Genomic DNA, 12437 nt, shown 5'->3' on the forward strand with positions numbered 1-12437 from the left:
CGTTTTCCCATTCGTGCACCCAGGTTCGTCGTTGAGTACACCATCGCAGGCACTCCTGTCTGTGATGCAGCGTCAGGGGTAACCGCAGCCATGGTCTCCGAGCTGCTGCAAACGTCGTCGAACTGTTGGTGCAGATGGTTGTTGTCTTGCAAACGTCTCCATCTGTTGACTCCATGCGGATAAGACGCCTGTCATATCGACTGCTAGTGATACGAGGCCGTTGGGATCCAGCACGGCGTTCCGTATTACCCTCCTGAACCCACCGATTCCATATTCTCCTAACAGTCATTGGATCTCGACCAACGCGACAGCAATGTCGCGATACGATAAATCGCAATCGCGATAGCCTCCAATCCGACCTTTATCAATGTCGGAAACGTGATGGTACGCATTTCTCCTCTTTACACGAGGCATCACAACAACGTTTCACCAGACAAGGCCGGTCAACTGCTGTTTGTGTATGAGAAATCGGTTGTAAACTTTCCTCATGTCAGCACGTTGTAGGTGTCGCCACCTGCGCCAATCTTGTGTGAATGCTCTGAAAAGTTAGTCATTTGCATATCACAGCATTTTCTTCCTGTCAGTTAAATTTCTCGTGTGTAGCACGTCATCTTTGTAGTGTAGCAATTTTAATGGCCAGTAGTGTATTAGGAATTATTCCATGACTTTTCTCACCTCGATGTAAACAAACATTAACATAGAGATAACTGTTGAATAAACAGTTTTTGATCTAAACTTAGAAATGCCAATAATTGAGCCATCTTTTCTATCACTGAGTACTCTCTAAAACATTGTTTGCCTCTCTCTTTTTTCTTTATTGCATTGTAATCATTTAATTCAAAAATGTACCTAATATTTTAAGTTTCTTTATCTTATGCATATTTTCTTCATTTCCATTATACTGGCTAATTCTATTTGCACTAAACATTTATGTACTATTTAAAATATTTTTAAAAAAATAGGCATCTGTTATCTTCCATTGTTACTAAATTGCGCGACTTGTTTCGTGTCCACGTTGTGGCAATTTCGGCATGTGTACCTCTCAGTCTGATGCCTCCTCCAGTGACTTATCTCTTGTAGCTCTTATCGGCGTGTATCGTGCTACGCCACGTAGCTATAGTTTTAGTTGTAATTATCGGATTTATGTCAGTTTCGGTATTTTCAATATCATGTAATTTTAGTATTAACTTTTTAATGAAGTATTTTATGTTAGGAGAGCATTGGGGCCTTAAATACGTTTTTCAGTTACCACACTTCGGTACAATCTTCTAACAACTCTGTTCGGAATAAAATTTGGTTGTTCTTCAGTTTTCTCTGTCTTAAAGGTTATATATGATTCTTTTAGGTAATCGTGAGTTTTATGATGAAGACATACATAGTCGGTATCGAAACTCGGTAAAAGGAACATTTTGTTAAATCAGTTGGCTATTTTATACACATCATATTCTTGTACGAGTGCTGCCTCACAGTTATGTTCAAAAGCGTAAGATTTTTGCTGACTTTGAAATGAATTATATTTCCTTTACACTTTTTGATATGCATTTTCCCATTAGAGGTCATTACATTTGGTGCTGGAATATTCACAGATCCCTCCTTGTCTTAATACATTCTGTTTTATTGTACTTGTCCAGCTCTGTCTAAAGTGTTTCATAAAACTCTTCTGTTTCTTCGTCTATCCCTTACTGTGGCTCATACACTCCTATAACTCCGATAATGATGGAGGCTGAAGAAATGAATTAAAACTTGTATTATCGCAAGAACTTGCTAATTCTTGTTTAGCGTACAAGTGCGCTAGCCATTACACCAGTATTGTCAACACACGTCCTTTGACTACTCTAGTCCATTGCTCTCCTTAACACAAACATCAGTTCACATTTTCGGCTTATGATTTCCCTTATTAAATCATCAACATTGGCTGAGGCTCTCCGGTATTTTAATAGCACCGAAGCTTTGGACGTAATGGGGAAATCCTGTGTAGGTGATCCATAGGTCCGATATAATCAAGTTTTCCTTGAGACATATGAGTCTCGACTTTATCTTCGACAATGACGGAGGGTGTAGAAATGAGCTGAAATTTGTGTCAGGGCTGAAACTTGAACCAAGGTCTTCTTGCTTACTAGGCAGGTGTGCGAACTATTACACAACAACAGCAGTATAGGTAACACAGTTGCATGGAATGCCCTATTCCAATGCCCTCCCTAACAGAAACGTCATTTCATGTCTTCGGTCTGTTTTCCCGTTCTTGAGTAGATAAAGTCGAGCCTGATATGTCTCACGGAAAATTTAATTATATCACATCTGTAGATCATCTATGCCTGAGGTGCAGGCAGGATTTCCCCGTTTTGCCCAAAGCCGAGGTGTTATTTTAATACCCTCAGAAATGGTGATGATTTAAGAAGTGGAAAATAAGCTGAAGATGTGAATCGAAATTTATGTTAGGAAGGGAATTGGGCTAGGGTAGTCTGTACAGCTGTGTAACATATACTACTGTATACTTATATGGATATGGTGTCTATTCTTACGGACATGTCCGAAAGAACAGACACCATATCCATACAAATATATAGTTCTGGCAATACCGGCCATGACCTTCTCCTTCTGTGCGAATCCACACATATTCCCAGAACTCTTACGGGACTTGGTAAGAATGTCTTACACGAGTAATGAGTGTGTTGGGGTGGCACACTGCGAATGTAGTGTGTGGACGTACAAGGTGGAAATGTGAGTCTCGCGGGAGGCGTGAGCGAGATAGTCCCTGCAGTTGCACTATTATCGGTGGCTCAGATAGATAGAGCGTCTGCCTTGTAAGTAGGAGATCCCGGGTACGAGTCCCGGTCGGGGCACACATTTTCACCTGTCCCCGTTGATAAATATCAACGCACGTGAAGCTGCGTAATTCTAATATACTATTGTGGTCGTGTAAATGCTAGCACACCTACTAAATAAGCAAAGAGACCGGGGTGCAAATTCTCTTCTTCAGCCTCCATCATTATCGTAGATAATGTCGAGGCTTATATTTCTCAAGAAAAATTTAATTAGAACAGCTATAAGTGTTGGATGACCTCTGTGTGTAATTTTCTGACTGCAACAATTCTATCAGTTTTATAACTTTCTTTCCTTGCACTTCATTTTCAGTCTGTTACCAGTGCCATCCCTCCGCTAACTCGTCTATTTATTTCATCGCCGCTATAAGTCATTGTGTATTCTTCAACCTCTCTTATACTCTTCAGCTTCTTCTTGGTTACAGTTCATATATCTGTTTGCACTCTCTCTCTCTTAAATTTCTTGTGCGGTTCTATCGCCTTCACACTCAAAACGCTTACATTCCAAGTTGCTATCTTAAGACATTCTTTTATTCCAAAGTTGTCCACTGTGATAGTTTTTTCTTCAGATCCGCCTGTTTTGGTTTCCATTGATCCGATCCGCGTTACGGACGCTGCGCAGGGCTAGCACAGTAGTACGGCTGCCACGTCGCTGCTTCTGGCCCCGTGGGATTTGCGTTCCAGGTTTCCTCTCGGCCTCACTTAACCCTTCAGGACACCGCCGTACTGTCGATCTACGTCACCGCCACTGCCACCGCCGACTCTTTAGCATTGGGAAGGGATGGATAATAAGGGGTAGGTAGAGGAGAGAAATCAGGGAGATGGGTCGCTGCGGGGCACACTTCATCTGGCTGCTCTGCTGGAACCTGACCAGTTACATTACTGGCCATTAAAATTGCTACACCAAGAAGAAATGCAGATGATAAGCGGGTATTCATTGGACAAATTTAGTAGACTGACATGTGATTACATTTTCACGCAATTTGGGTGCATAGATCCTGGGAAATCAGTACCGAGAACAGCCACCTCTGGCCGTAATAATGGCCTTGATGCGCCTGGGCATTGAGTCAAACAGAGTTTGGATGGCGTGTACAGGTACAGCTGCCCATGCAGCTTCAACACGATACCACAGTTCATCAAGAGTAGTGATTGGCGTACTGTGACGAGCCAGTTGCTCGGCCAGCATTGACCAGACGTTTACAATTGATGAGAGATATGGAGAATCTGCTGGCCAGGGCAGCAGTCGACCATTTTCTGTATCCAGAAAGGCCCGTACAGGACCTTCAACATGCGGTCGTGCATTATCCTGCTGAAATGTAGGGTTTCGCAGGGATCGAATGAAGGGTAGAGCCACGGAACGTAACGCATCTGAAATGTAACGTCCAATGTTAAAGTGCCGTCAATGCGAACAAGAGGTGACCGAGACGTGTAACCAATGGCACCCCATACCATCACGCCGGGTGATACGCCAGTATGGCGATGACGAATACATGCTTCCAACGTGAGTTCACCGCGATGTCGCCAAACACGGATGCGACCGTCATGATGCTGTAAACAGAACCTGGATTCATACGAAAAAATGACGTTTTGCCATTCGTGCACCCAGGTTCGTCGTTGACTACACGAGCTGATAGTCCATGCTCCTGCAAACGTGGTCGAACTGTTGGTGCAGATGGTTGTTGTCTTGCAAACGTCCTCATCTGTTGACTCACGGATCGTGCCGTGGCTGCACGATCCGTTACAGCCATGCGGATAAGATGCCTGTCATCTCGACTGCTGGTGATACGAGGCCGTTGGGATCCAGTACGGCGTCCCATATCAGAACCCACCGATTCCATATTCTACTAACAGCCATTGGATCTCGACCAACGCGAGCAGCAATGTCGCGATACGATAAACCGTATTCGCGATAGGCTACAATCCGACCTTTATCACAGTCGGAAACGTGATGGTACGCATTTCTCCTCCTTACACGAGGCATCCCAACAACGTCTCACCAGGCCACGCCGGTCAACTGCTGTTTTGTGTATGAGAAATCTATTGGAAGCTTTCCTCATGTCAGCACGTTGTACATGTCGCCACCGGCGCCAACCTTGTGTGAATACTCTGAAAAGCTAATCATTTGCATATCACAGCATCTTCTTCCTGTCGGTTAAATTTGGCGTCTGTAGCACGTCATCTTCGTTGTATAGCAATTTTAATGGCCTGTAGCGTAGCTTAGTTCTCCTACTAGCAAAGCCACCTCTCGCATAGCACTCAGTTTCACCAGAACACACAAACTCTCCCGCCCGCGAGGTCAGTGATGCTATATGATGGCGCTCCCTGGGATAATGTAATTACAATTGAAAGAGAAGATACACCAAAGGTGCATAAAAACGTAAGTATTGGTACAGGACATACACCACCACTAATCTCGAGTAATGATTTCCAAATTAATAACTCTTTAAACTAAATACCTGTTCCGACTATTTTACAGAGCACATGTTACCAAACCGTAAAAACGCCTAATGACCAACCGACTGGTACCAGCCGAGGAGGCCGAGCGGTTCTAGGCGCTTCTGTCTGGAACCGCGCGACCGCTACGGTCACAGCTTTGAATCCTGTCTCGGGCATGGGTGTGTGTGATGTCCTTAGGTTACTTAGGTTTAGGTAGTTCTAAGTTCTAGGGGACTGATTACCTTAGAAGTTAAGTCAGATAGAGCTCATAGACATTTGAATCATTTTTTGACTGGTACCAGTCCTCTTTCGAAATTATCACAGATTCAGGTGAGTAACAAAAGCAAGCTCATATATTGAAACGTTAATGGATGTCGTCGTACTAAATTATCTATCTTGGTAGTAAAAGCTAAGTGAAAAGGCCGCGCGGGATAGTCGAGCGGTCTTGGGTGCCTTCCCACGGTTCACGCGGCTCCCTCCCCCTCCCCCCCACCTCCCCCCCAATAGGAGGTTCGAGTCCTCTCTCGGGCATCGCTGTGTGTGTGTTGTCCTTAGCGTAAGTTAGTTTAATTTTGATTAAGTAGTGTGTAATCCTAGGCAGCGATGACCTCAGTAGTTTGGTCCCATAGGAACTTACCACAAGTTTCTAAGTAAAAGGTATCCACCATGTGGAAACACGAGAATAACAGGAATTTACACGACGGATTTATTGGAAGTAAAGTGCCTCAGATGTAAGTAAGGCTGACGGCCCTGGTCAAATCATAACCGAAGAGTGACAGAGGATAACTAGCAACCGAAATATTTGGTTACACAAGAATCTGCAAATAACGGAAAAAAATTGCATAGAGAACATCTACTTTAAAAACTGACCAAATGCACATGAAGCATTAAAGTGCGTCAGTTACATGTAATACAAACATAACTGGCCCGCAAATTACTGGGAAATACTGCATTAAATAAAGGTGTTATTTCGAGATACAGAATCAACTTTAAGCGACGTGGCACGAATAATTGTTTTCTTCATGGTACAGGAAGATATGCTATTCAGGCCTGCACAGAAACTAATATATGCACTGTGCAAGGATACTGTAGCAAGCATCAACTCGCTAATCGCAAAGGAATTGAAGTAACTAACTTAAGAATCATGTCCAATACTGTAAGCAAAATCTAACAATATCGTAATGTTCCTAAAATTCACGCGCCAGTCTCATTTAAGTTCAAAAACTGAGGCGAGAACATCGATCTGTCTTCACAACAGCCGGTGGGAGTGGCCGTGCGGTTCTAGGCGCTACAGTCTTTAGCCGAGCGACCGCTACGGTCGCAGGTTCGAATCCTGCTTCGTGCATGGATGTGTGTGATGTCCTTAGTTTAGCTAGGTTTAATTAGTTCTAAGTTCTAGGCGACTGATGACCTCAGAAGTTAAGTCGCATGGTTCTCAGAGCCATTTTCTTCACAACGCCAGAGTTGGAATCTCATCCTATACTGATCCAGTACAGGTCTCCGTATGCCTAGGAAGTTTACGTCTCTGCAATTTCTGGCACCAACAGAAAGAAAGTCCACCAGAAACCAGTGCCAGTCAACCAACGCTCGTAGTTATTTGTTGACGTATCAGAGAACAGAAAATTGTCTTCCTGAATTCCCCACCGGCTGAGATGGCCGATCGGTTCTAGGCGCTTCAGTCCGGAACCGCGCTGCTGCTACGGTCGCAGGTTCGAATCCTGCCGCGGACATGGGTGTGTGTGATTTCCTTAGGTTAGTTAGATTCAAATAGTTCTACGTTCTAGGGGACTGATGACCTCAGAAGTTAAGTCCCATAGTGCTCAGAGCCATTTGAACCATTTAAATTCCCCACTGTTCTGTTCCGTCCCGAAAAAAATGCACTCCTTAACACTGCCGGCCCATCAGAGCCCTAGGCTCGTAGTTACGCTATGATACAATAGAAAAAATTTGTGCCTTCCCCTTCCATTCTGAATATTTCTTAAGTATCTTGACCAGACAGACATACCATTAAAAAGAGCACTCATTTACGCGGGGATGCACAAAGGACCGCGTCTGTTGGCGCCGTCGAGTCTTCCGTAGATTTTACCTATTTCAATCAGATATCTGGCTTTTGCAACACTTTCTACCCCAAAATTAAGAGTTTCTGCCCCCTGTTTCTCATGAAAGACAAGCGAGAGACTCTTTGTGCCACAGTACCATGTTAAGAGAGCTATCTAATTATACGCTCTAAGAGAAAAAAAGGACGCACCACGAAGGATTTATCGGAATTGAACGGAAATCAGTAGATGCGATTTCTTTTCCTTTTAGACGTCACTCTTCTGACTGGTTTGACGCAGCCCGCAACGAATTCCTTTCCTTCGCCAAACTCTTCATCTCAGAACAGCACATCCAATCTCTCTCTACAATTTTTGCCTTCTACACCTCCCTCTAGTACCATGGAAGTCATTCCCTGATGTCTCAACAGATGTCCTGTCATCCGGTGCCTTCTCCTTGTGAGTGTTTTCCACGTATTCCTTTCCTCTCCGATTCTGCATAGAACCTCCTCATTCCATACCTCATCAGTCCACCAAAGTTTCAGCATTCGTCTGTAGCATCATACCTCAAATGCTTCCGTTCTCTTTTGTTCCGGTTTCCCCACAGTCCATGTTTCACTACCATTCAATGCTGTGCTCCAAACGCACATCCTCAGAAATTTTTTCCTCAAAATAAGGCCTATGTCTGATACTAGTAGACTTCTCTTGGCCAGGAATTCCCTTTTTGCCTGTGCTAGTTTGCCTTTGATGTCCTTCTTGGTTCATCCGTCATTGGTTATTTTGCTGCATAGGTACCAGAATTCCTTAACTTCATCTACTTCGTGACCATTAATCCTCATGTCAAGTTTCTCGCTGTTCTCATTTCTGCTACTTCTCATTACTTTCGTCTTTCTTCGATTAACTCTCAGTCCATATTCTGTACTCATTAGACGGTTCATTCCATTTAGCAGATCATGTAATTCTACTTCACTTTCACTCAGGATAGCAATGTGAAACGCGTATGTACTCGGTAGCAGCGATGGCGAGGCATGACAGAATCTCTGACCAGAGAGTTATTTATCGTGGCTAGTCTGCGCTTGACCGCGCGAGAGTTCAGGGCAGTTGCGAAAAAATTGTTGTACGTAGCGAGTCACGAGAGCATGTAGTTCGTTCGTGCTAGTAGCGCGTGCGAGACAGTCGGAGTTCTGTGTGAGGAGTTGGCGGGCGTCGACATGGGTCTCTGGTCAAGATTCGGGACGAGGTATATTTATTAAATAAGGTAATGAAGCAGCATTGCGCACATCTGATAATGTAATGTATATTAACTGTAATTAATTTGTTCAAGAATTGCCCCAATAATAATTTTGTTCTCAAAAGAATCTTTTTAAAAAAGATAATCATTACAATTGAATGTTCATTTCTCAATTTTTGTGTCGAGTTTACATTGGGTCATTATCTTTCAATATTTTTGTGGCGAAGGTTCAGTCGCTTTTATTTCAATTTAACGATGATTTGTGGGAGCTCAACAACATTTGCGTCATTATTATTCAGTAATCTTGTGGGGAAATAACTTTTGGCACGTTTTCATTATCATAGACTTTTCTTTTATTTTTGCTGGGAGGTTGCATTGAGCACGATTCCCATTAACATTTAACTATTGTCATTACAAAATTTTTGTGGGGAGGTTACACTCGTTGAAAGTTTCTTCATTTATTACTGACATAGGTGATCCAGAATCGATTACTGCTGAAAATTTCGATGAACCAATTTTAATTTCGATGACAGGATGTGAAATGGTTTTCTGAACAACTGGTCTTTCCTGCAAAAGAGTGTCTCAGATATCGTCAAAAGTAATTACATTTTCGTGAACAATATTCTGTGTGTCAAAGGTGGTGCTTGTGTTACTGGAAGATGCGACCTGTACAGTGTCTAGTCAGATTCTATCTGACGTGTTATTATTTTCTGGAGGATGTTGTGGCATTTCTACTATTTGAACTGTTCTGTTACTTCTTCCAGACGTGTTATGCTCTGGATGATACCTACTATCTGGTTCATTCACTAGAATATGTTGTTGTGGTTAATTTTGCTGTTGGTATGACCGACTGTTGTTAGATGTACGCTGAAAATTGTCCTCATTATTTTTACGTCTGTCGAAATAGTCATTCCTATATGGTACATTGCGATAGGAATTGAAATACTGCGTTTTCTGTACGTAGTTGTTTCTTTGCTGCCGTGCGTTACTATTTGCTGTATCAGGGACTACGGTATACGTCCACGCGGCTAAACATTAAAGTTGGGTTGACCTTGTGTATTACATTGTTGGTTAGGTATGCTAACCGGCTGGTTTTGTTGCTGTTGTTGTGAAAAACCTCTATTGTCACTAAAATGTGGTTCCTGTTGCTGAAACGATATTGATAATTAGAATTTTGTCTGTTATTAAAAGTTCTGGTAGTTGTCGTTCCTAAAGCGTCTGTTACTTTTACTATTGAAATTACGTGGCTGATCGTATTTGCTGTATGTTTGTTGGCCTTGGTTGTTATATGAAACATTTTTGTTTACGAAAGAATAATTTGATTGCTGCACTTCTAAAAGCTGCAGCAGATCCCTGAATGCTGAAATGTTTTCCTTCTGCTGACCCGTTAGAAGTGAAGTCTTAATGATCGTGGTAATTTAGAAATGCATAATTGTATGAGTGCAGATTCACTATATGCCTCACGTAAGTACTGGTTTTGTTGGACCATATGCTCAAAAAATTGCGTCACACTGGGAAAATTGGAGTTCTCATAATTTGGCAAACTAATTAGTTGATCTTTAATTCCACGCTGTGTCGTCTTCGACCAATACGCTGACAGAAACACATTCTGAATCCCTCTACTGAGTAGCATTGGCTCGCGATCGGTCTCATACGAGTTGCCGGTTCGCCTTCCAAAAAACTGCAGATAAATTCCAGTTTATGCGTTATGGGCCAAGTCGGTGGAAAAGCAAAGCTAAATTCTTGTATCCAATCCAGTGGGTGAATCTGTGTTCTGTCATTTTTAAACACTTTAAATTTTCTCACTGATAGAAAATGTTTGTAATCGAAATTATCGTCTCTGTATGACGGAACAGGTTCAGGATTGTAAGAGAGTCTATTTGTATGTGTCTGTTCGGAATCTAAGTCCCGTACTCTCTGTAGATTACCCAAATTATATACGCTGCGTGAGTCTGACAAATGTTCACAAAGTGGCATCTGCTGTGATGTATTATTAACTGAAATATTTTTCATCTCTGTTACTTCTTGCTGTAAACTTGACAATTTTCTACGCAATGTGTTATTAGATGAATCGATCTCATTAATTGCCTGCTGTAAATTTTGGAATTCAGGTGTTTGGTTAAACGAAATCGGTGCAGTATCATCTGATTTACTGTCATTAGTACTTTCGATAACATCAATACGACTGGCCAATTCATCATATTTTTCAGTCAGTATTTTTACCTAATCATCGGTTTTAGTGTCAGAGGCATTAATCTGTTTTTGCAATTTACGTGTAGTTTCGTTCAGTTTTTTAACGTCAGCTTTGACGACATCGGAATCCTGTGTTAATTCTAATTGTTCGAGTCTGTCGGTCACTGTTTGAAAATATGTTGTGTATGTGTCTGTTTTCGATTTAAGATCGGAAATTTCGTCACGTAATTCTGAGTTCGACTGTTTGATGGTATTAATTTCGTCGGACACTGTAGCAATATTGTTGTCTACGTATGTCTTTACTTTCGCGAACAATTTACGTTTGTCTTCCTGTCTCTGTGCTGTGATTGTTTCCATTACTTGTCGTTTTACTTTATTTTGATCCTGTATAAATTTGCGGAAACGCGTATCACTGTTTTGTATGTGGTGATTAAAGCGCTCGTCAATTTGTGTGTTCTGTTGGTCGAATTTCGCGTCTATCTTTGCATCCATTGTCCGCGAAAGTTCTGCTGTCATTGCTTTAAACTCGTCGCGTAATTGTGTAGCTTTTTCAGAGCATTGTTTAGCGACTCCGCTAATTTCGTCTCTAAGTGTTTCTGTTGCAGCTGTTTGCATTTCCCTTAATTCCTGAGCAACAGACCTAATTTCGTCGCTACTTTTTCTTGAACAAGCCTCAATTTCCTCGCGCAACTGTTCCTTAGTGTCATGACACTGCGCGGCAACGGCTCTAATTTGTTCACTAAGCTGCCTGGAATTGTTGTCTAATTTTTCATTTAACTGTCTGGAATTGTTGTCTAATTTTTCATTAAGCTGTCTGGAATTGTTGTCTAATTTTTCATTAAAGTAGTGTTTGAGTTCTTCGTTATCTTGTTTGTTATCTTCACCCTGTTGTCTGACCTGTTCACTAAGGTCTTTGTGATTTTTGTCTTGTGTTTCATTCTGTTGTTTGTTCTGTTCAAGAATTTGTAACAATAATGCCGTCGTTTGATCCAAGCCAAAATTAGTATTTCTGTCCTCTGTGCTGTTTAATGGTGGATCTGCAATTGTCTCGCTTTCTGTAATCATTTGGTTAATCTGAGATTTACAAAAAGGTTCGCCAGTCAAATGTACACTGTCAGACACTATTTCGGAATTAAATAGATCCGTCGTACTTTCAGTACACTGTCCATTTTCATTAGAAAAATTTCTCTGTACGTTACTTGAATTTTCCAAACCGGGTGTGTTATGCTGGGCAGCGCTCATTACAATAGTGGGCCCCGCGTCTTCAATTGTCGTCAAATTAACAGAGGAGACAATTGAGTTCGTTTGTTCATCAGTAAGATAAAAATCATCTTTAGTGGTTGGAACGCACTGATTGTCGGTGAACGCAGGATTATCGGTGAAGTTGTTTAAGTTGGTAATTTCATTCATAATACTTCGCGATACACTATTCACAGTCTTTCGCGGCATTTTTACAATATACACAATTATTCACAAATGAAATAAGCACAATGCAAAAAGCAACAAACACAAATACAACAGAGCAACGAATTGCCGATGATCTGAGGAAAGAAAATCATAAAATTAGTAAAAGCGTTGACCCAAATGCTAATTATATTAATTAAATACGAGCAAATATCTGACTACTTTTCAGAAGATTCTCAACGAAATACGATCGTGGACTGGATGTCGCCAAGTGTAACCTCCCCACAAAAATTTTGTAATGACAATAATTAAATGTTA

This window comes from Schistocerca americana, chromosome 3, assembly GCF_021461395.2.
Source record: "Schistocerca americana isolate TAMUIC-IGC-003095 chromosome 3, iqSchAmer2.1, whole genome shotgun sequence".
Taxonomy (NCBI): domain Eukaryota; kingdom Metazoa; phylum Arthropoda; class Insecta; order Orthoptera; family Acrididae; genus Schistocerca; species Schistocerca americana.